Source organism: Ursus arctos, unplaced genomic scaffold (genome assembly GCF_023065955.2).
Source record: "Ursus arctos isolate Adak ecotype North America unplaced genomic scaffold, UrsArc2.0 scaffold_3, whole genome shotgun sequence".
Taxonomy (NCBI): Eukaryota; Metazoa; Chordata; class Mammalia; order Carnivora; family Ursidae; genus Ursus; species Ursus arctos.
This window is the reverse complement of record NW_026622985.1, coordinates 38,640,544-38,662,731: the sequence shown is the minus strand read 5'-3', so window position 1 is coordinate 38,662,731 and position 22,188 is coordinate 38,640,544. Positions and strand designations below refer to the sequence as shown.

The 22,188-nt window shown below is 37.7% G+C and overlaps 1 protein-coding gene and 1 long non-coding RNA gene across 2 annotated transcripts in view; one reads left to right on the top strand and one right to left on the bottom strand.

Moving 5' to 3' along the window:
* LOC123001414 (uncharacterized) overlaps nt 1-14,768 on the top strand; it is a 227,578-nt gene extending 212,810 nt beyond the window's left edge. The window contains exons 3-4 of the long non-coding RNA XR_008956304.1: nt 6,528-6,696; nt 13,889-14,768. This is a non-coding gene — a long non-coding RNA (uncharacterized LOC123001414). The remainder of the gene's footprint in view (nt 1-6,527; nt 6,697-13,888) is intronic.
* Nucleotides 1-22,188, bottom strand: part of UMAD1 (UBAP1-MVB12-associated (UMA) domain containing 1) — a 217,107-nt gene that overhangs the window by 120,388 nt on the left and 74,531 nt on the right. The gene's annotated exons all lie outside the window — the stretch shown is intronic.

Here is a 22,188-nt window from a genome sequence, read left to right as displayed (position 1 = left end):
AAAAAGAATAAAGTACCTGTGTTTAATCCCCACATTACAGATGAACAGACGCACATGCTACCTTGAACCGGGCAGAAGAACAGTGAAGGGACAGAACAAGGCAGGCCTTAGAGGCATAGTAATGCCTGGGGACTTTGAAAGAGATCTGAAGCTACGGGAGGATTTTAAACATAGGAGTAAGTGATGTGATCGCACTCCTATTTAAAAAAATCGCTCCAGTATCTATGTGAAAAAAAGATCATACAAATAGAAAAGAATATTATGCAGCTAATAAATGAATGAGATAAATCTCTAAGTTACTGTGCAAAACGCAAAGTTAAAAAGTTAAGATGTAGAATAGTATATGCAGAAAAAATTGTATCACACACACACACACACACGAAGGTACACACGAGCGACATATTATAGATTTCACAAAATTCACGGCTGAAGTAAATTAACATACCCAAGTTGTCCTAAACATACTTAGCAGTATGTTTAATTAATGAATTGGGTCTTAGTATCAAATTTAAATTTAAATTCAATAAATTTTAATGAAATTAAATGAAATTTAAATTAAGTTAAAAATTCAGTACCTTGGTCACATTTCAAGTGCTCCATAGCTACATGTGGCTAGTGTCTACTTTATTGGACAAAACAGATCTAAACAATCTAGAAAATACACAGGAAAGGTTAAACCCTTCTTGGAGGTATTCTTCCGGGCTTCAAAATGGAAGTGGGGGAGGGATCTTCTACTTCTCACCTTAGGCACTGTGGAATATGTATGCCACATAGTATTTTTTCACATTACAAACTATTAACCTCAGACAGGCAGTGTGCGGTCTGAATGCTTTTGGAGCCCTTTTACTTATTTATTTTAAATATTTTATTTATTTATTTGTCAGAGAGAGTGAATGCGCACACACAAGCAGGGGGAGAGGCAGGCAGAGGGAGAAGCAGGCTCCCCAGGCAGGACTCGATCCCAGGACCCTGGGGTAAGGCAGACGCTTAACCGACTGAGCCACCCAGGCATCCTGGAGCCCTTTTAAAGATGAAAAATACAAACTTATTAATAAACCATTAGATAGTGAAAATGCATGTAGAATAAGAAAAATGATCAAAAGTTAAATTTTAAGCAACTGAAAAATACCAAAAACATCACAAACCCCCCCTGAGAAACACCATCCTCTTTTCATTAATCAATCATCTGGCACACCTCTATAATGCTCTCTTCCTAAAATGTTTGACTATGCACATTTTGACAAGTGACAATTTTGTAATATAATGTTCCACACATAAAGCTGAACAATAATTTGGTGTTTCTTCTAATGAAGATATAGAAACCAACTGTTTAGAAATATATGGTTAAGAAAGCTTCTGGGGCGCCTGGGTGGTACAGGTGTTAAGCATCTGCCTTCAGCTCAGGGCGTGATCCCAGCGTTCTGGATTCGAGCCCCACATCAGGCTCTTCCACTGGGAGCCTGTTTCTTCCTCTCCCACTCCCCCTGCTTGTGTTTCCTCTCTCGCTGGCTATCTCTCTCTTTATCAAATAAATAAAAATCTTAAAAAAAAAAAAAAAAAGAAAAAGAAAGCTTCTAACCTTCATAACTCAGATCAGTTTTTAGGACCATTGTCCAATCTGAAGAAACTTCCACAAAGTTTCTTTCATATATAAGCTGCAAAATTTCAGGGCATTTCGAAGTTTCACATGTCATGAGTATCCCTAAATAGTCTTTGAATTGAAGACACTTGTTCACTATAAAGCTCATTGTAGATACATATTATTATGAAGTTTTATGTTGTCTTTTTCCATGTTAGTATTTTGTGGTCAAATCAGCAAGAAACATAACTCTTTTCCCAAGGGATTCATAGGATTCAATCCTCTTTGTTAACTAGACTTTCAAGCAATCCATTTTATTACTTCTATTCAAAAGTTATCTCTTCTTCTCAACGAATTACTGCTTTGGGGATAATGTGATTTTTTGTATACAATATGTTTTTTGGAGAGTAATTTCTATTTCTTTCATCATTCACCTTGATTGCTTTAATTTTAGGTTCCATTATCTGAGTTTTCTCAGTTCTTTAATAAATAAAGGTAAAGGTGCAAAAAGAAATCTCTTTGTCAAAACTAGGAATCTGTGATTTCTCAGCTGTCTGACTGAAACATTCCAAAGCATCTTTCGACTGAGGTTAAAGTTGTGTATTCCCAGCTCAACTTCCCTGTAGCCAGATCCAAAAAATGCCTGTGATCACTCCAAAGCAATCCAGTATGTGGGAAATGTGATGGAAGGAGGGTCAGAGTAGAAACGAGACAGCAGTCTTAACTAACTGGTTTAAGTATCTTAAAATTCTTCAAATTTTGCAAAACAATATGGCCATGTGAACATACATAGCCAGAGGCCCTCCCAAATCCTTGGAAGGGGCTGGGGTAAGGAAGAGGCCCTGAAACCTAAATCCAGTAAATTAGCTCCTGCTAAACTTGCCTCTGATTACAGGTAAACAGAGTAGTTAGAAGATCCAGTTTAAACCAAAGGTCCTTAATCTACCCCCAGAGGAGCTGGGGGTTCTCCCCACCTGTCACTCCACCCTACCCCCCCCCACATAAATATTCAATTTTAGGCTGAGTATACTTCTAGAAAGTCTCATAGCAAACTCTCATTTACATTCCCTGACTTTCCCACATTGCACAGCTAGAATCGCTTAAGCTTTGTTTTTGCCAAAATTGAAATGCATACAAGCTGAAATCTTAATTAATCAAAAACTTCTCTTTTTCAGAAACTTCTTCAGTTTCACTTTTACCAATCCATGGTTTTGATTGATGCATCCAGCCTTTCTCTCTCTAAAGCTCTGGAAACATCAGCCCTATTTTAACATAACAATTCTAAAAGCCTCATTTGTCCCGTATGTCCATAAGAAATCTCTCTCATTTATAACATATGGGCTAAAGCCGTGACACATAGAAGTGGGGCGGGAAATAGTCCTCACGGAGCTCAATACTTCTTCATTAGTGGAAGTAATGTTAACTTGTGGTACAATGTAGGAAACAATATCCTGCTCAGTTAGATCCATAAAGAAGAGCTTGCACAACATCAACCGAGTCTACAAAGTAGGACTCTCAACTGGCTTTTAACACAATTAAAGCTTTTCTCAAGATTCATCTTCTATTTTTAACATAGAGAATTCCAAGGTCTTATTGGGGGCCATTACTTCTTACTAAGTATCTTATTGACATTATTTATTATTTCCATTTACACTCACACACTTGCAAGTCCAGCAATAAGTTTCAAACAATTATTGCTTTCACCATGTTCCATAAAATCTGAAAAATACAGACAGTTAAGAGCACAAACTCTGGAACCAAACTGGGTTCAAATCCCGGTTCAGCCACTTTCTACCTATAATTTTGAGCAAGAAGTCACATAACTTCTTTGTTCCTCAGTTATCTTATCTGTAAAACAGGAATAAAAATAATACCTACTCTATAGAGATGCTGTGAGCATTAAATGAATTCATTCTCTTAAATACGGAGAGCAGCATTTGACACACACCAGGGCTATGCACGCATTTGTTAAATATAAGAAAAATAGGCATCTGTGTGTCATATGAAATGGGGAGTAATCAGAGAAGCTTAAATCAAAATATTCATACTAATTTGAGTGCAGTTTTACTATCTTCCATCATGTTACAAATTCCAAACTGCCAAAGACAGGTAATTCAAATTTAAAAGCACAAACATTTCTGAGCCAAATAAATAATTTATATATTATCAATACCTTCTCTGTCTCTGACCACAAGGTAGCCAAACACAAGCAGCTTGGCCCAGTGGGGTCAAATGTATGCAAACTGGCCTCTAACTGGGAAGCTTTAAACATGTCATTTAATTTCTTGGAACTTCAGTTTCCAGGTTTGGGCAAATGGGTATAATACGGTCTGAATTTAAGATGTTTGCTAAAATTACATTATATGAAACATACATAAAGAGCTGTTGTAGGGCCTGGCACCTAGCAGATGCTCAATAAATAGTAACTGTTATAGCTGCACTTGATCATTATCATTCTATGTGTTAATATCCCTCTTCATGTATTATACTACATAGAGGTCATTGCCCCTCACCATTCTAGCGGTAAAATACAAGAAAATCTATCTTTCCTATTCACTTTTGTTAAGACTGTCAAACATAATCAATGTCTGACCTTGTCCTGGACTAAGATTGAATAACACTGGTGAAAGAGATCCTTCATGGATATTTATGAATGCAAATGTAACACATAAGGTTCTTTCATTAGTACTTAATGTTATTAAGGTTTTAACAGAACTTAGATAAACTATCATAGAAAAGAATAATTAAATCTTAGATGTTCTCTGCATCACAGTTTCAATTTATATGACCTTTTGTGAGAACTTTCAAAAATCTTTATACTTTATGAGTCTTTTCATTATATCTGCATATTAGATCACAGCAAATATCAATGCCCAGTTTCATTTTAGAAAAATATGAGACTGAAGATTTATGACTTGCCCTTCTAAACACACCAAGAAGGGAATTCACATAATTTCTCTCTATTTCTAGAGGAAGTCTTTGCCACAGTACCGAGAATGCTATAAAATTAAATATTAGAGCTCAAATTGCTAAATATTCTATAAGCTATGAAAAAAATACTTACCCACTCCCATTCCTGGAAAATGCATTAACTAATGTCCCTCAAATATTTTTCCTTGGATTAGGTGGAAACAGTTCAAACCCCAAGAAGACACATAGCTTTAACTTGGAATGTTGGCTGTTAGAGTGTGCACTGCTGGAAAGTAATTAAACCACCTTGTATCCTCACTTAAGTGAGATTATAAAAATCCAGAAGAGTCCTTCAAGGAACAAATGTCAAACTGTTTAAATTAATTTAGCACATTAATGTCATGTATTTATTGTGGAATTGTTACAGCATTCATTTTAACTTCAAAAAAATAACGGATAAATATTTGCCTTGGAACCTCATACAATTTTTCTTCAAATCTATTGTAAAATACCAACGCCAAGTACGGAAAGGCTACAGGGTGCAACTTTCAAAAGCACTAGCAAGGGAAATTTCTAAAAAAAAAGGGAAAAATCCAAACAGCACATACAGAAATCAATGCAATCACATTGATCCCAGTGAAGTCCAGAGTAGAGGGAAATCTTGTGTGATGGGACGTCCGCAGCACAGCAATAAAAGGGGACAAAAAGAGGCATTAGGAAAGTGGGAATCTTTGGTTCCTAGACTTACTGATGACCATGCCTGACCTAGAATGACAGAGCTAAATCCCAAAGTTTTATTGTGAAAAATATTACATTTTCCCCCAGTTTTTTCTAAAAATACAAAATTTTAAATTTATATATTAAAATGTACTACTGTTATCAAAAGAAAGCATGATATAGAGCACTTAGGGATAAAAAGGCAACAGCTATTACATAAAACTTGGTAAATGGGTGAATCAGCATTATGGCTGTATTATCAATGTACTACCACAGCACAATGTTGAATACTTTGCTGTAAATAGAAATCCAAGGCAAAGATAAAGCTCACCTTACCTGTTCCCATCAAAAAAATAAATAAATAAGAAATAAAAAAAAAAATTCTGGCAGCTCTAACAAGATTGATTGACTAATTTATATTCCAATTCCAGGATTGGTCATCTAGTTTTGTAGTAGCAATTTCAAAATGTAATTGCTGGTTCCATGAAATTTCTCTAAGTATTTATTTATGGACAGATACTGAATTTACAATATGTTCTAATCCATGGAATAGACTTTGGTTTAAGGAATTATCATATCCTATAACTTTATTACATAAATATATAACAAATATTTAATTTATATGTAAAATATATACATATTGCATACAATAAAACACAGCTTTGTTAGGTGATTACACCTTTTCTTTTTTTTTTTTTTTTTTTTAAAGATTTTATTTATTTATTCGACAGAGATAGAGACAGCCGGCGAGAGAGGGAACACAAGCAGGGGGAGTGGGAGAGGAAGAAGCAGGCTCATAGCGGAAGAGCCTGATGTGGGGCTCGATCCCATAACGCCGGGATCACGCCCTGAGCCGAAGGCAGACGCTTAACCGTTGTGCCACCCAGGCGCCCCTACACCTTGTTTTTCTATTTTTTGGCCCAGGAACAGCATGCTCTCTAATATTTAAATGGCTTAGGTTTAATTACTATACTTTCTTCCAAGAACACAAGCAAATCTCCTCTTCCTTTAAGGAAAATCATCTGTTAAACTGAAAATTCTGAAGGCCGAATTTTCAGTTATATAGAGAAACAGGGTAATTCAGTAAACAACAATGAGGGCTTCCCATTTCCCAAAACCTTGACCGAGTGGGCTCAGTGACAGAGCTGAAAGGACCCAAAACTTCCATCTCCGCTTTGTTTTGAGTCACTACTGTGGTAGCCTCTCTGGCACTTTTGATGAAAAGGTTTATTATTTCTTGGCAAAAATGTATTTCCTAACTGGGAAGTATCACGATAACCTCATTTGAAGTTGTTTTTGTTTTTACAATTTTATTTTTAAGTAATCTCTACACCCAACGTGAGGTTCAAACTCACAACCCCAAGGTCAAGAGCATCGTCTACCAACTGAGCCAGCCAGGTGCCCCTAAGATTTGAAGCTTTCCAAGTGGCACTGCAGAGGAGTAGAGAGAAAATTATCCCCTGCTACCCGTGCCTCTACCAAGTCACTTGGTAAGTCTGAACCTCAGCTTCCCTCATCCCTAAGCCAATATAAACAAGCAGTTATGTTGAGTTTGCCCTACCTCATTCTAGGGATTTCTGAAGGAATCGAAATAAAGTAGCATCTATGAAATGTTCTCTACGACAGTATTCAACAAACGGAGTGGTAATAATAGTAGGAAAAATAATACTGATTACTCAGGAAATAAGGCATTTAATTATAATTGGGTTTTCTAGCACTAAGATTCTCTGGGTTTAAGAATTTAAAGAATTGTAAAGCAAAAAGTTGAGTGAACTTTCTAAAAAAATAACTTCAAAAAAGATACCAATACTTCTGAGCAAAACGAGGCTAGAGTTGTCTCCTGTCCTAGGACAGACATCAAAATATCTCTACATAACATGGTCTATTCTCCCATGGCAACTCCAAAACAGCAGAATTTATCAGCCCGTTCCACCTCTATTATTAAAAAAGTCCTCATGGCCTAATAGCTAATGAACGTTTCTCATTACTATTTTCTCATCACGCATTCGAAGTCCGCTTTGCCTACTTAACAATTAACACCATTTCTAATCAGATATACTGAAGCACCTAAAATAAGCATGGCAATAACTTTCAGTAACAATTTACACACACACACACACACACACACACACACACACACCATTTTTAAAAAGAAATATAAACATTTATTTTTTTTTATTTATTTATTTTTTATTTTTTATTTTTTTATTTTTTAAAGATTTTATTTATTCATTTGACAGAGAGAGAGACAGCCAGCGAGAGAGGGAACACAAGCAGGGGGAGTGGGAGAGAGAGAAGCAGGCTCCTAGCGGAGGAGCCTGATGTGGGGCTCGATCCCAGAACGCCGGGATCACGCCCTGAGCCGAAGGCAGACGCTTAACGACTGAGCCACCCAGGCGCCCCGAAATACAAACATTTAAACAATTCTTTTAACTCTTAGGGCTTTAACACCTGAAGATAGCAATAAAAAGGGGGATTGTTTGTGTAAATTGTACCAAAATAATGAGACATTTCCAAGTTTGTGTTTGAAGTTCTTTAAACAAGGTGGCCTTTTTAGGGAGTTGAGATAAAGGTTTAGAACATTTTAGGGACAGAGCATTTGGTTGGCATTCTGCCACTTTCTACACCAGATAAGTTCAGTTGCTGCTGTTTGTCTCATATGTTTTTTATTCTCCCTCTAGGGAAGTCAAAGCCTTTTCACTTGCAGGCAAATTTTACTGTAGCTCTGGTAACTACTTTACAAGGTGATAAGCAGTCACGAGAGGCTTTTATTAGGCCGGTAGCTGAAGCAAAATCTACGTGCACATATTTAGACAACATGTGTGAAATGGAAAACTTTAAACATATGAGAGTTCCACGTCAGCCTACTAAGAGTGCGGATCCCATGAAAAATATGGGGGTGGGAGGGAGGAACATGCTAAACAGCCTAAACTGTATCTGAATTTGTATATTTTCGTTGCCATTAACTCAACATAACAGCTTGTTTAATTAAGTATATCAACTCAGCATCTGCTAACCCACCGCTGTTTGATTTTTCCCAGACTTTGTTTCCATCACTCTTCCAAGTGCTTTGGGAGACTTAGAACAGAAATTCTTGTTTTTATCATGTTTCTTCCATTTGGCCCCATGGGTGGTGTCCCAAAGAAGGAAGTGGTCTGAACTCTAGTACATGCAAGCTAGGAGGACAGCTAAGCATTCAAATATGGGCCTACTAGTTAAGACACAACTAAGGTTCAAAAGCACCACACTAATTGGAGAAAGAAAAGATCATCAGTGATCAGCAAGACACCATCACGAGGAACCTTCAGATAGGCCTTGGAAATCAGATAAGACTTGGGTAAACGGAGAGAAGAAACCACCAAGGCAATGACAAAAACAATGACCCAACATGGTGAGCTTCCAGAGCCCAGGGAGACTGAGCAGAGGGCTCTGATGAGGGACAGTGGACAGTGTGGGGAAACAGGCCACTTGTTGGAAGCACTGTACTAGGATAGTTTTTACACACCATGAAGTAAAATATACTCAGTGAGATTCAAGTCTCCTCCCACTACTCGCAAGTTTATATCATAAGTCTAATAAAATAAACTCTCCCTGGTTTGCAAAGGTGCAGTGCTTTCCCTGACAACATAACTTTTTCTGACCTGTCTGTAAGCTTACCGAGACTGTAAGCTTACCGAGAACAGAGTTCCATCTCCTACTTTCAGACGTTGGTCCCAGGGTCCAGCACGTTAGCAAGTACAGAAATAAGGATCTCCTGAAAGAATGCTACAGTGCAGAGTGCAGGGTTAGGAAATGGACTTTGTGGGCAAAGAGAAATGGAAGTAACCTTTCGCAATTCGTCACTGATATGCCCATCTCATAAAAGAGTTCAGAATCTCCCCCAAATAAAGTCACAGTGTAATTAGAAACCTAAGAGAAGAAATAATCAAATCTCAAAAAGACAACCTATAGAATAGGAAAAAAAATATTTGTAAATCATATATTTGATAAGAGGCTTGTACCCAGACTGTATAAAGAACTTTTACAACTCAATAATTTAAAAAGCAAATACCTAATTTAAAAATGAGCAAAAGATCTGAATAGACATTTGTCCAATGAAACCTATCAGTGGCCAATAAGCACCTGAAAAGATGCTCAACATCATTAGCCATCAAGTAAATAGAAATCAAAATCACAGTGGATACCACTTGTGGAGTTAGGAGGACTAGAGGGGGACTAGAAGGACAAAAAGACAGACGGGAACAATTAGAACTGGCCAGGATGTGGAGAAACTGGAATCCCCCCTACACTGTTACTGGAACTGTAAAATGGGCCAGTTCCTTTGCAAGAACAGTCTGGCAATTCCTCAAATGGTTAAACATAGAATTACCATATGATTCAGCAATTCCACTCCTAGGCATATACCCAAAAGAAATAAAAACATGTCTACACAAAACCTGTATGCAAATTTCATAACAGCATTATTCATAATAGCCAAAAAGAGAAAACACCCAGATGTCCATCAACTAATGAAGAGATAAACAAAATGCAGTATAGCCATAGAATGGAATAGCATTCAGCAGTAAAAAGGAACAGCATAATGATATATGTTCCAATGTGCATGAGCCTTGAAAACAAACGTACAAGAAGCCAGTCACAAGAACTCAGATACTATATCATTTCATTGATATGAAATGTCCAGATTAGGCAAATCTATAGAGGCAGAAAAGTGGGGAGAAATGGAGTCTGACTGCTAACGGGTACAGAATTTCTTTTTGGGGTGATGAAAATGTTCTAGAATTGACTGTAGTGATGGTTGCACACCTCTGTGATTATATTAAAAGCCACTGAATTGTACACTTTAAGTTAATGATATGGCAGGTGGCAGGTGAATTATATCTCAAAAAGATTTTAAAAAATACAGCTTTTGGGGCACCTGGGTGGCTCAGTCGTTAAGCATCTGCCTTCGGCTCAGGGTGTGATCCTGGCGTTCTGGGATCGAGCCCCACATCAGGCTCCTCTGCTGGGAGCCTGCTTCTTCCTCTCCCATTCCCCCTGCTTGTGTTCCCTCTCTCGCTGGCTGTCTCTCTCTCTGTCAAATAAATAAATAAAATCTCTCTCTCTCTCTCTCTCTCTATATATATATAGCATTTGGGGTGATGAAGTTTGGGAAACAGATAGTGAGGATATCACATCATTGTCAATGTAATCAATGCCACTAAATTCTACACTTAGTATGGTTAAAGTGGAAGATTTTATGTTATATATATATTTTGCCACAATAAAAAAATTTTAAACCAGTACAGAATGGAAAAAAAAAATCTATTTACCTTCCCAGCTTTAATTATTAGTAAATCCTTTCTCTAGATTTACATTGTCCAAAGTAGGAAAATGCCAAATCTAAAAGATTTTATATGCCCATACATATATAGGGGGAAAATATTAACATGATTTTGAAAAATTTATTGAAATAAACCAATCAATGTAACAACAAATCTGTAAAGGACATCAAGATCAAATACTACTGAACATTCTGTTTTCAATTTTGTAATTTATATACCTTATATTTGTGGTTCTTTAACCTGCCTTAATACTGTTTTTGACAGATGATGTTTCTTAACTGCTTTGCTATTTTCTGTTGTAAGAAAATTAACTGACTGTTACAATTCAAGTTTTAACAAATGGCATTTCTACTATCCTTTGCTAATTATGCTGTGGCTGGATTTTGCAACCATTTCACACTACATTTACTCTCCTGCTTTGATTTTAGAGCAACTTATTTGTAAGAATGTGAATTTGTACACATTCCATTTTGACTTGCCAGACCAAATCTAATTATGTTGCTTCCGAACCAATTCTAGACAGGTACTTAAACAGAAATGCACACTGATGTGAATAAACTAAAAATAGGATATAGCACCTCTTTCAGGTTTCAATAGGAATGTAAACACACACACACACACACACACACACACACACACACACACCCCAAGCAAGCAAAAACAATCTAGTGCATACAGTGTAAAACCTATGTGCTTTACAATAAATATTTCTCTACAGGTCTTCCCTAATATACAGAAAATCATTACTTTAACATGGTTATATTTGAATGTATAGAACTTCAATGTGCTTAGTTTACAGCAAGTCTATTAGGACAGAAAAAGAAGTCAATATTCCACCCTAGTGCCATTTTAGACAAAGTAAAGCATTAATATCAGAAGCCAGAAAAATGTAAATGTCAAATAGTAACTTTCTTATCAATCTTCTTTTAGATAAATTAACAGAATTTCACAGCTATGATTATTCATACACACATACACACACACACACACTTGCTTTTCAACTGACAATCTTGAAAATCACTATCTGAAAATTTTGGTATAAGTGTTACGTTCATGAATTAACAGAATCCTTCTAAGCTGTGACTTGGAAAAGGCACCTTGAGACACAGAGCAACAAACACGGACATAAATGATGCCTTAACAAAAAATAAACCTGTAAACAATATTTGTGGTGAAATCTCAGCTTCTGTGATGAAAAAGAAATGTGAACTTCTTAAATGACAAAAATAACTACTGATGGACATTATACGCAAGGGCTAGGAGATACCAGAAACTATACTTTTTATGAAATCTTTTTAAAAAACAATATACTTACTAAGGGCATGCTTTAAGCATTTTTACATACTTAGCTGTATTAAATAAATCCTCACAAAAATTTTGTGAGGTAGGTATTCATTATGAATAGGCATTTCACACAGGAGGATGAAGAGATTAAGTAGCCTGCGAAAATTTGCAGGAGTAAGAATTAGAGCCGGGACTGGGTCCAAGTCCACGCTCTTTCCATCAGACCCGTCTTCCTTCCAGTAGCAAACGGCCTATCATCTAGCAAGATAAGTCAGTAGCACCAGCTATTACAACCACAAAAGGGCTCAGGGAATATCAGACACATTCCTAAAGTCCGATTGGTTCAGCTACATTACCCAGATAAGGAGAAATAAAACACTTAGGCATGGCAATCCCTACTTTGCCAAGTTTTGGCACACGAGAACAAACACGGAAAGAATAAAAATGAAATTAAATTCAACCTTCACATTTACGTGTCTTAAAGTTCTATGAATCCAGCCAGCAGAGACAACTTAATGAGAATACATGGAAAATAGGATGCGGGTTTTGTAAGACTCCTTCTGCTTGCATTCTGCATGTTGTATATTCCCCACTCTATGTATTTTGTACAGGTGTTTGAACATGTCTTTTATAATTGTACGTTAAGAAAAAGTAGTCTAAAAGAGAGTCCGCCCAAGATCATCTCATCGGTTAACTTCATTTTTAGTTATACTGTGGTTTTTTGGATAGCAATAAACAAAAAAGTATTTTCTAGGAAAAAAAACATACCTATGTATCAGCACATAAATTATAACAGTAGTACAAACTTAAACGAAACAGTGGGCCTAATTCTTACCAAAACACTTCTGATCTTAGCTTTCCTAACACCCGTTCTCTTCAATATTCCTCGACTCCTGCTGTTCCTTCTCGGTCTCTTGGGAGCTTCTCCGCCACTACTCTCAGTTTTAGATTCCCCTGGGCTGGGTCCCGGGCTCTTTCTCAACACGCCCTCCCTATGTAATGACCTCCATTCACAAAGATGTAAATACCATGTGTGTGCTAGTCATCCCCAAATTCACACTGTAAGCCCAAACCTCTGCCATAAACCTTCACTACTACATAAAAGTTACTTTGTCCAAAAACTGAACTCTTGATCTGCCCCCTAAACCTGGTCCTTCTCTAGACTTCTGTATCCTCCACCTTGTAGCTCATGCTAGCAGACACTGATTCGTTCTAGGGTACCTCCTCGGCCTCATATTTAATCCATCACCAAGTCCCCAAATACGCACTAAACCCATTCACTTCTCTCCATTTCTGGGGTCACTATTCTAGTCGCCACCATCACTCGCCTGGACTATTAATTATTGCTTTAGACCACTTCCTATCCATTCTCCCCTCCAACAAACGGTGAGGTCTTTAAAACAAACAACCCAGATACCATTACTCCTCTGCTTAAAAAAAACTTTCAATGATCTCCCCCTTGTACTTTAGAACAAAACTCAAACTACCAAGCCTTGTATGCTCTGACCCGTCTGTTCTCCATCTTCACTCCAGTTCTTTGCTTCCCTGCCTGTACCTCAGCGTTACTGGTCTTCTTTCATTGTTCTCCCAGGAAGCCAAAATCCTCACTGCCTCTGGGCTTTTGCACAAGCTGGTTCCTAGCTGGAACTCTTTCCTTTACCTCTTACCTAGCTAATTCTGATTCATCCTTCCAGTTCAACTCAAGCAGCGCTTCTCTGAAGAGGCCTCTTTAAACAACACCCCCCCCCCACACACACACACACTTCAATTAGCTTCCTCTTGCAAATTCTGGCTCATAACATCCTTTTCTCTCTTTCATGTCACTCATCACTGTAAGTAATAAATACGTGTATATGTGTACATTAAACACCTGGTTCTTCTACTAGGTTATAAAATTCATAAACACAGGGACTATGTCTTGGTCCCTCCAACACAGCCAACATTTTGCATAGTGTCTGGCATCTAATGGGGGCTTTATAAATATTTGCTGAATTGGTGAAGTGTCCCCTTCTCCACCAACCTCCACTCCCAGGCCCTGAAAGCAACCATTGTAACAATTTCCTTTTTATCTTTCCAGATATGAAAACGTATGTTTGAAAGGGAAAGCATTCACAATAGCCAAGATATGGAAGCAAACCAAGTGTCCACTGACAGATGAATTGGTAAAGATGTGGTATATATACACGATGGAATATTACTCAGCCATTAAAAAAGGAATGAAATCTTGCCATCTGCAACAACATGGATGGGCCCCAGTGGTATTATGCTAAGTAAAATAAGTCAGCAGAGAAAGACCAATGCCATACAATTTCACTTATATGTGGAATCTAAAAAACAAACGAACAAACAAAACAGACTCTTAAATAGAGAGAACTGGTGGTTACCATAGGGGTGGTGGGCAGGAGGAATGGGTGAAATAGGTGAGGGGGATTAAGAGGTATAAATTTCCAGTTATAAAATAAATAAGCCATGGAGATGAAAATACAGCACAGGGAATATAGTCAATAACATTGTAATAATGTTGTACCATGACAGATGGTGACTGCAGTCATTGTGGTGAGCACTGAGTAATGCACAGAATTGCCAAATCACTATGTTGTACATCTGAAACTAATATAACATTGTACGTTAACTATGTTTCAATAATTTAGGAGGGGGAAAGAGTTGGAACGTGAGCATATTTTAGTATATTTTCCTAGTACAAATGTTTACACTTAAATTAAATCTAGGGGCGCCCATGTGGCTCAGTCGGTTAAGCGTCTGCCTTGGCTTGGGTCATGATCCCAGGATCCTGGGATTGAGTCCTGCATCAGACTCCTTGCTCAGTGAGGGGTATGCTCGCTCCCCCTCTGCCCCTCCTTCCTGCTTGTGTTCTCTTTCTCTCTCTCTCTCAAATAAATAAAATCTAAAAAAAAAAAAATTAAATCAAAAAATTTTAGAAAGATAATTAAATAGAAGTAGAGCCTAGATAATAATTACAATGTAGTAAAAAACCATTGACTATAAAATGTTAAATATTTTGGGACATTGGGTGGCACAGTTAAGCATCCAACTCCTAGTTTCAGCTCAGGTGGTGATCTCAGGGTACTTGGATCAAGCCCTGTGTCAGGCTCCATGTTCAGTGTGGAGTCTGCTTGGCATTCTCTTTCCCTCTCCCACTGCCTCTCCTGCTCATCATGCACACAGACACATGCGCGCGCGCACACACACACACACACACACACACACACATACACACACACACACACACTCTCTCTCTCAAATAAATAAATCTTTTTTTTAAAGTAAATGTTACACAGAAAGAGACCATTACCATGTAAATCTTCAACATGTCCAAAACGTTTGCTGAGCACCTATTATGCACCAGGTGCTGTGTACACAACAGAGGTGGCTCAGTAACTGTTCAACAACTATTTTATCACTATGGTAAGTTTCCAGAGGCAGCTGGTAAGAAAGATTTCTTCAATAAAACTCTATAATGTGGTTAGTTTTATTACATCAAAAAACTCAAATATTTTATTTAGGAGCAGAAAAATAACTTATATTATCATTTTACAAATGTATTGAATTTTTAGTAAGTTGATTTATAGGCTTACACTTAATAGTCCCATTTTCAGAGGAAGAAGAAATGCAGGTTTTGCTCAGTCCTTATCATATTAATAGTGAACAGAAAAGTTCACAACTGTTTCTCAGCAAGCCAACAGTGTAATGTTTATTCATTTTAATGTTGGCTTAATAAGCATAGAGGACCTCAACTATCATTCTAATTGTTTCAATTCACTGTATTAAAAATTTTGTTTAAAAAAAAAAACTGTTTTTTCCTTGCACTTAGAAGGAATTCAAAGTTCCTGTAATAAGTTAAACACCTGGGGAAACTTCATTAAGCACTATTCCCTGAAATTACTGTTTTGCTGTGCAAAATGGGGGCTTTATAACCTGAAGAAGTTAATGTAATGTGCACTACTGCTCAGGGACTCACAGTGGCAGTGGGAGACGCTGCCATGCTATTAACTTAATTAATGTTTCCATCAAATGAATGGAGTCCAGGAAAAAAAAAAAATCATGCTTAAAAGTCAGGGTTTAACAAGGACTTAGAGAAACAGTGAATTCCTGATTTCAATATTGGCTGAGGAAGACTTTCAACTTATTTCTGCTCTCAAACGGTCTTTAATTCTCATAGCTACATGTCAAGACATAAATGGGCACTGGATAAAGTCCAAAGAAATGAAAATGATTACGGAATCTATTGATTGCTACAGGTAATAAACTATAAAATGGGCTATGAATCTTCAGGATGGAAAAGGTAATGCCAAAGGCAGATTGTAAGAGCAGATAGTGTTATGAACGGTTACGAAAGGTATGTCCTACTTGAACTTGTTCTCCAAGTTTCAAAACTCTAGAACTTCAGATTTCTGGAGCAAAGGCAATACCAACTTAAAATTTGAAACGACCTAAGCTGAATAAAGTATTATTTTAAGCTGTAGATGGAAACATCAAACTTACAAGAAGTGGTATAAAGCTAAATGTACAACAGTTTGCAGGAGGATTTAGGTGATACTTTTAGGCAACAAGTGACACAAAGGGTAGTCACGAATTCTCACAAAACATTCTTGGAGGTGTATCACACACACACACACACACACACACACACACACACACACACTTCGACCAAATGATGGAATTCTTTTGCTTCATATTAAAATTTGCGACTAACCAGTTTTCAGTTGAAAGTTTTAGCCTGCTGTTCTGAATTTCAAATTTGACTCATGCTTTGAAAGTACTAGTAATTCCAGGGTTTCAGGAACTTTTAACAATTACACTCCTATTACGGGGAAACAAAGGGTCTCACCACGTAGTAATTAGATGCTTAACGGTCTTAACTTATTTAAGCTGCCTTCCTATTTTCCCCATTGACACAGCAACTGCGAAGCTTACTCAGATTTCTCTTCAGCCAAGTCCTGGCTAACCTTCCTGTGCTTCCCTTTGTACAGACAGATACACAGAAGCTGAACAGCTTTGTAAGTTTCTCTAACCAACAATGGCAAGCTGGGTCAGTTCTTCTATTCTTCATGAATTTATCATCATCCCAAAGTGGCCGTTTGAAAATCCTATAATTTTGCAGAAGATCATGAAATACCTTGATTCATTTAAACTCAGGTTCCATTTCTTACACAAATATTTCAAGAAATACTAATTGCTTTTGACCCTGATATAAATACCCAGCATTTCTAAAGCTGTTGCTCAACTGGTGTTGTCATTAGAAACACCTGACAGCTGCCTTGAGAAAAAAATAGGTCTTGAAGAATATAAGTTTTGAAAAGACTTCTATTTTTTAGACAGCACAGGTACTGAGGTTAACCATACTGCACAAGAGTAAATAATCAGGTCAAAGAAACACTGGTGGAGTTATCGACGCCTGGTACAAAGAACTGTTTTATTTTGTTGAGCATGACGAGAAAAGGGCAGAGGTTAGGAACGGGAGAAAATGCCAAATCTCACCTGAAGTTACATCAACTGACTGACAACATGGGGTGGATTTCACAGAGGCCCAGCAAAAGAATGATAGTGACACAGAGACCAAGCGCATGGTTCAATCTCCAACGCCTGCTGATGTGGATCGTTACCACGTATGTATATGGCCTCCTCTGTGGTCTGTCAAATGAAAAGTCTGATATCGTAGCAAACCATGCTAATTTCCTAGTTTAAAAGTACATAAGCTAAGCTACTTAAGGTATACTTATGTAATAATTAATCAACATCTGAAATACTTTATTTTAAAAGTTTATAACACATAGAACTTCAGATATTATGCCCAAATGATGGTGCTGAGAAGTAAAAAACAGCTTCTTACCCTTTCTCCTAAAACTTCTGGCTGCTCCTTCAGGAATCCAAACAACAGGACTTCATTCCAAGCCCCTCCCTTTTATTCCCCTTGCCCATTCTCTGTCTCACCTGGGAACCCTATCTCACCTGGGAACACTGATCCTGAAGCCAATGGCTCCACATTCTCAAGCTACCAGCTAATTCCAAATGCAGCCAAGTCATAAAAACCCAACAACAACAACAACAACAAAAACTAGTAAACACAAAAACACTGGGACTGTACTGTCCAGGGTAAAGACGGTGCCATTTTTGAGCATTAGTAGCCTTCCAGGGAGGATTCAGGCCGGCGGGTTCTCTAGAAAATAGTAAAGTAGGAGAAGCACATAAAGAAATGCCTACACGTGTTGTTGCTAGGTAGCCACAAGCCCGAGAGCTCAGAAAAAGAGCAGATTATTGGCAAAACTAAAGCAAGAAAATTTTCTTAATGCATAGCATTAAGCATAAACATAATACATCTGGTTAGAAGAACAAATAAAGTTCATTTATATCCATTGCTTCATGGAAGTTTTTTTACATCCATATTATTTTGCAGTACTTTAATATTGAGGCAACAACCTAGTATCAATTGACCTTGAACAATAGTCCATTAAATATCACCAGAGCCTGCTTGAACCAGTGGTTAGCGTCAAATACTACCCTGAGCTATCCAACTCAAATAGAGATGATTTAAATTTTATGACTTGATGAATACAGCAGTGATTTATTTTTTGGCAGCACAGGCACAGGGAGAACAAGCTTCTGTTTTGTTTGTTTCATTTTCAAGTTCAGCGAGTCAGATCCCATACTGGAAAAATTTCACAAAGTATATTACATCCTTCCAATGCCTACTCTAGGTCTTGGTCCTATGTTGAACATCTTTAAGAAAATGGATGAAGTCTTTATATATATATATATATATATATATATATATATATATATATATATATATCTCAAAAGGACTTTTTCCTATTGGCTTGGCTTTAGAATACATTTTCTCCATTGATAACATGAAAAACTGGGTTATGTTGTTGCTTGGTTTAAGGAGATTAGTAAGACAATGTTTTAATAACACTGTATCTTCCATTACATAATAATGGCTAATATTTATTGAAGACTTAGTGTATACATGTGCTGGGCTAAGCCTCTGATATGTACTATCTCATTTAACCTTTACAACAATCTGATAAATTAGGCATTATTATTCCATTTTACAGATGGGGAACTTCAGGCATATACTAAATGACCTGCCCAAAGACCAACAGCTAATTAATGTTATATACACCAGATTTGAACTCTGGTCTAATAAGCTTCAGAGGCCAAGCCCCTGGCCACTAGGGTGGACTGTCTCTCAGTGGGACCTCCTACTGTAATTCATCACAGATAATATGCAGGAAATGACTTGGTCCAATTAGCCATGAGAAGTACTCAAGCTAGCCTCCTACCAAGCATGAAGCACCACTCAGTGAAGAAAACCTAAATTAAACCTCAGGATGAGTTCTGTAAGTCAAATCTATAGATGTTTATTGAGACCATGCAGGAGATGAGAGGCAAAGCCAAGGAAACAGATTTCAAGAAAAAGAAAGGGGAGCGTGGGTGGTTTAGTCGGTTAAGCATCCAACTCTTGACTTCGGCTCAGGTTATGATCTCAGGGTTGTGAGATCAAGAGATTCTCTCTCTCCCTCTGCCCCTCCCACCTGCACACACACGCACGCACATGCTCTTTCTCTCTCTCTCTCTCAAAATAAAAAATAAAAAGAAATAAAAAGAAAAAGAAAATATTCAGGATTAGTTCAAAAGAAGCGACTATACCAACCTTATATTATGCTTCTGCATTTTATCATAAAATTTGGCTACTATAAAATTATGCAACCTGCCCACATTCTGCACTCTTTCTCATATTACTACACATAAAAAGATAATATGCCAAGCTTCAAGGAGACCAATTTAGCAAAAACTTGCATATAAACAAAGCAAAAACAATCATTTTCTGTTAGATGAAAATATAAGGGTAACTAAAACTATATAAATCTCGGTGTACACATTAAAATAACAGTACAACCACTGGTTTGTCATCAAAAAAAAAAAGACACTGTCATAGGTTAAATAAATCAAATAATACTATTTCCTACTGGTTTTGTCTTTCACTTATACCGTGGTGGTAGTTTTTCTCCAGGCTTTTGATTCTCCAACATGACTAAGATTATTTGCTCTGGAGATTAAGTCACGGACAAAACAAAAGCCAAATTTAAGAACTGGTGGTGAGTAGGAAACCTCAGCTTTCTGCTGGAGAGTAGAAGAAACTGCTGTTGCGGGAGCACCCATTCTGGGCCCAGGGCTGGGCTGCCTGTTTTACATAAATTCTCAGATATAAACATCATGGAAGCCCTACTGAGACCCTGTCATCATCTTCCTTTCAGAGCTGAGGAAAACTGAAGCCCAGAGAGGTTAATTAACTCACGAAAGTCCCAGCTGGCAAGTCGCAGAGCTGAGATTCGGATCCAGATGTCTGATTCACTAGACAATAAGGGTTTCCCCTAAATTAACATATAAAAATTACACATTTTTGGAAGCTTAACTCCTTTTTCTCCAGAAGACGCCCGGATTCTCAAAATGCAGTTTTACAGAACCTGGTTGGCAGGGGTGCAGACCAAGTCAAGAAAAGGATCACCCTCATGGAGCAAGGCAGCTATGGCACCAGCAGAAGCAGCGGGGCCTGTGAGGAAACCAGAGGTCCAATGACCTCTGGCCACCCCAGTTGTTTTGGGTTCATTTCCTAAGGCGAGTAGAGGGGAAGTGACCACTTCTCTAGGCAGCCACCAGAAGCCAGGCTGCAGGCGTGCTGGAGGCATTGGAAGGGGATGACACCTGTCTTCCGAACTGTGGCAAAGCTCAGAGAGACACAGTGACCCCCATCTCAACACACTGAGGAACAAGTCTGTCACTTATTTTGCCGTCACATCATATGAAGACATTAAGAAACAATTTTAAGATTCAAAGAGAGAGAACTCTTTCTTAAAGAAAAGAATAAGATGTCTGGAAGAAACATTTATAGGAACTTGATTAGATGAAGAAAAATATGGTCTGTGAAACAAAAACACGTAAATAAGGGCTATTGTGCATATCAGAAGGCCTGCATCGATAAGATAATTTGAGGAGCACACTGGAATAAAATGAATAAAGACAACAAAATCTGAAAGTAGTGAGTGAACAGATAAAATCTAAACAAACAGAACTCTTCCAGATAAAAAGACAGAAGTAGAAACTCATTAGGTAAGGAGGCACAGAAATCGACCTACATCAAACTGGAAAGTGGAAAGACGGAGCTGTGATCTAGAGACCAGTGGTTTAGCCAAAGAGCTGGGACGTAGGAAGAAGAAATGTAGGGATCTCAAAACTGAACTACAAAAACCCTAAGGGATCATTCTCAGGAAGAGGATCTGCTGAGCAGACATCTCCAAAGACCATGCTTCTCAAGTCAGAATGTGTAATATTCACACTGGGAACCAAGGAAAGAAAGGACTAATTTATATCACTGACTTAAGCGCAGCCTGAACTAATAGCACTGCAAACCCCAACTGCATCTGGAAAGCCTGAAAGAATGCAGTGAAGTCATCGGGAAGGACCGCACAGAAATTCAGTTGGCGTATTTTACTAGAATATTCAAAAGACAACCCTCTCTCTCAGCAAATGGCAAAGCACTTTGAAATAAATACCACCACTTCTCCTTCACCAGGAGATACAAAGATTTTATCGGAAAAAGCAATCCTCCAATCATGGACACACAATGAGAGATCCATTCCTGACAGTAGCACAAAATTTTAGGAACACAACTACTATGGCAAAAACTGTATGAGAGGGAGCTCACGGGCATTCCCAGGTCCTCCTAAATTGAATGAGGCAGCCTTTGGGGAAGTTAAGAGTAAATTTTAGGACCAACATAATCAGAACCGCCTTTATAGGAATTCTGAAGATGAAGATGTGGGATCCTTCCCAGCGGTTCTCCAAGAAATGTGTACAACAAACTAAAAGTGGACTTGGATGACAAGCTTGCAGAAGCCTTCAGTACGCGTGCGTGCACGTGTGTGTATACACACACATTGCTGTACCTTAAGAAAAAAATAACCTTTAAATTACACAACTTTTCCTTCAAATCTGATACCATGATGGGTTATCTCTAGCTATAATATCTGTGCCCCCAAGAGTGTTATGCTATCAATCACCCAATGGCAACTTTTCTCTTTGAGTGACCTTGCAACAATATTCATTTAAGGCATAATCACTCTTCACGGACAAATCATTGTCTATTAAACAGTAATTTATATGATGTGTTCCTGAAAATTTTTTTACACCATTGGTTTTATGAAACCCAAGTGTTCCATGCTTGAAACCACTAAAATAACACCACCCTATTCACAACAGATCATTAAGTATACTTTTAGGAGTATAAATAAAACTTTATAATCTTATATATACTATGTAAAACAATTCAAATTGAATGAAAATACTTTTTAGTAT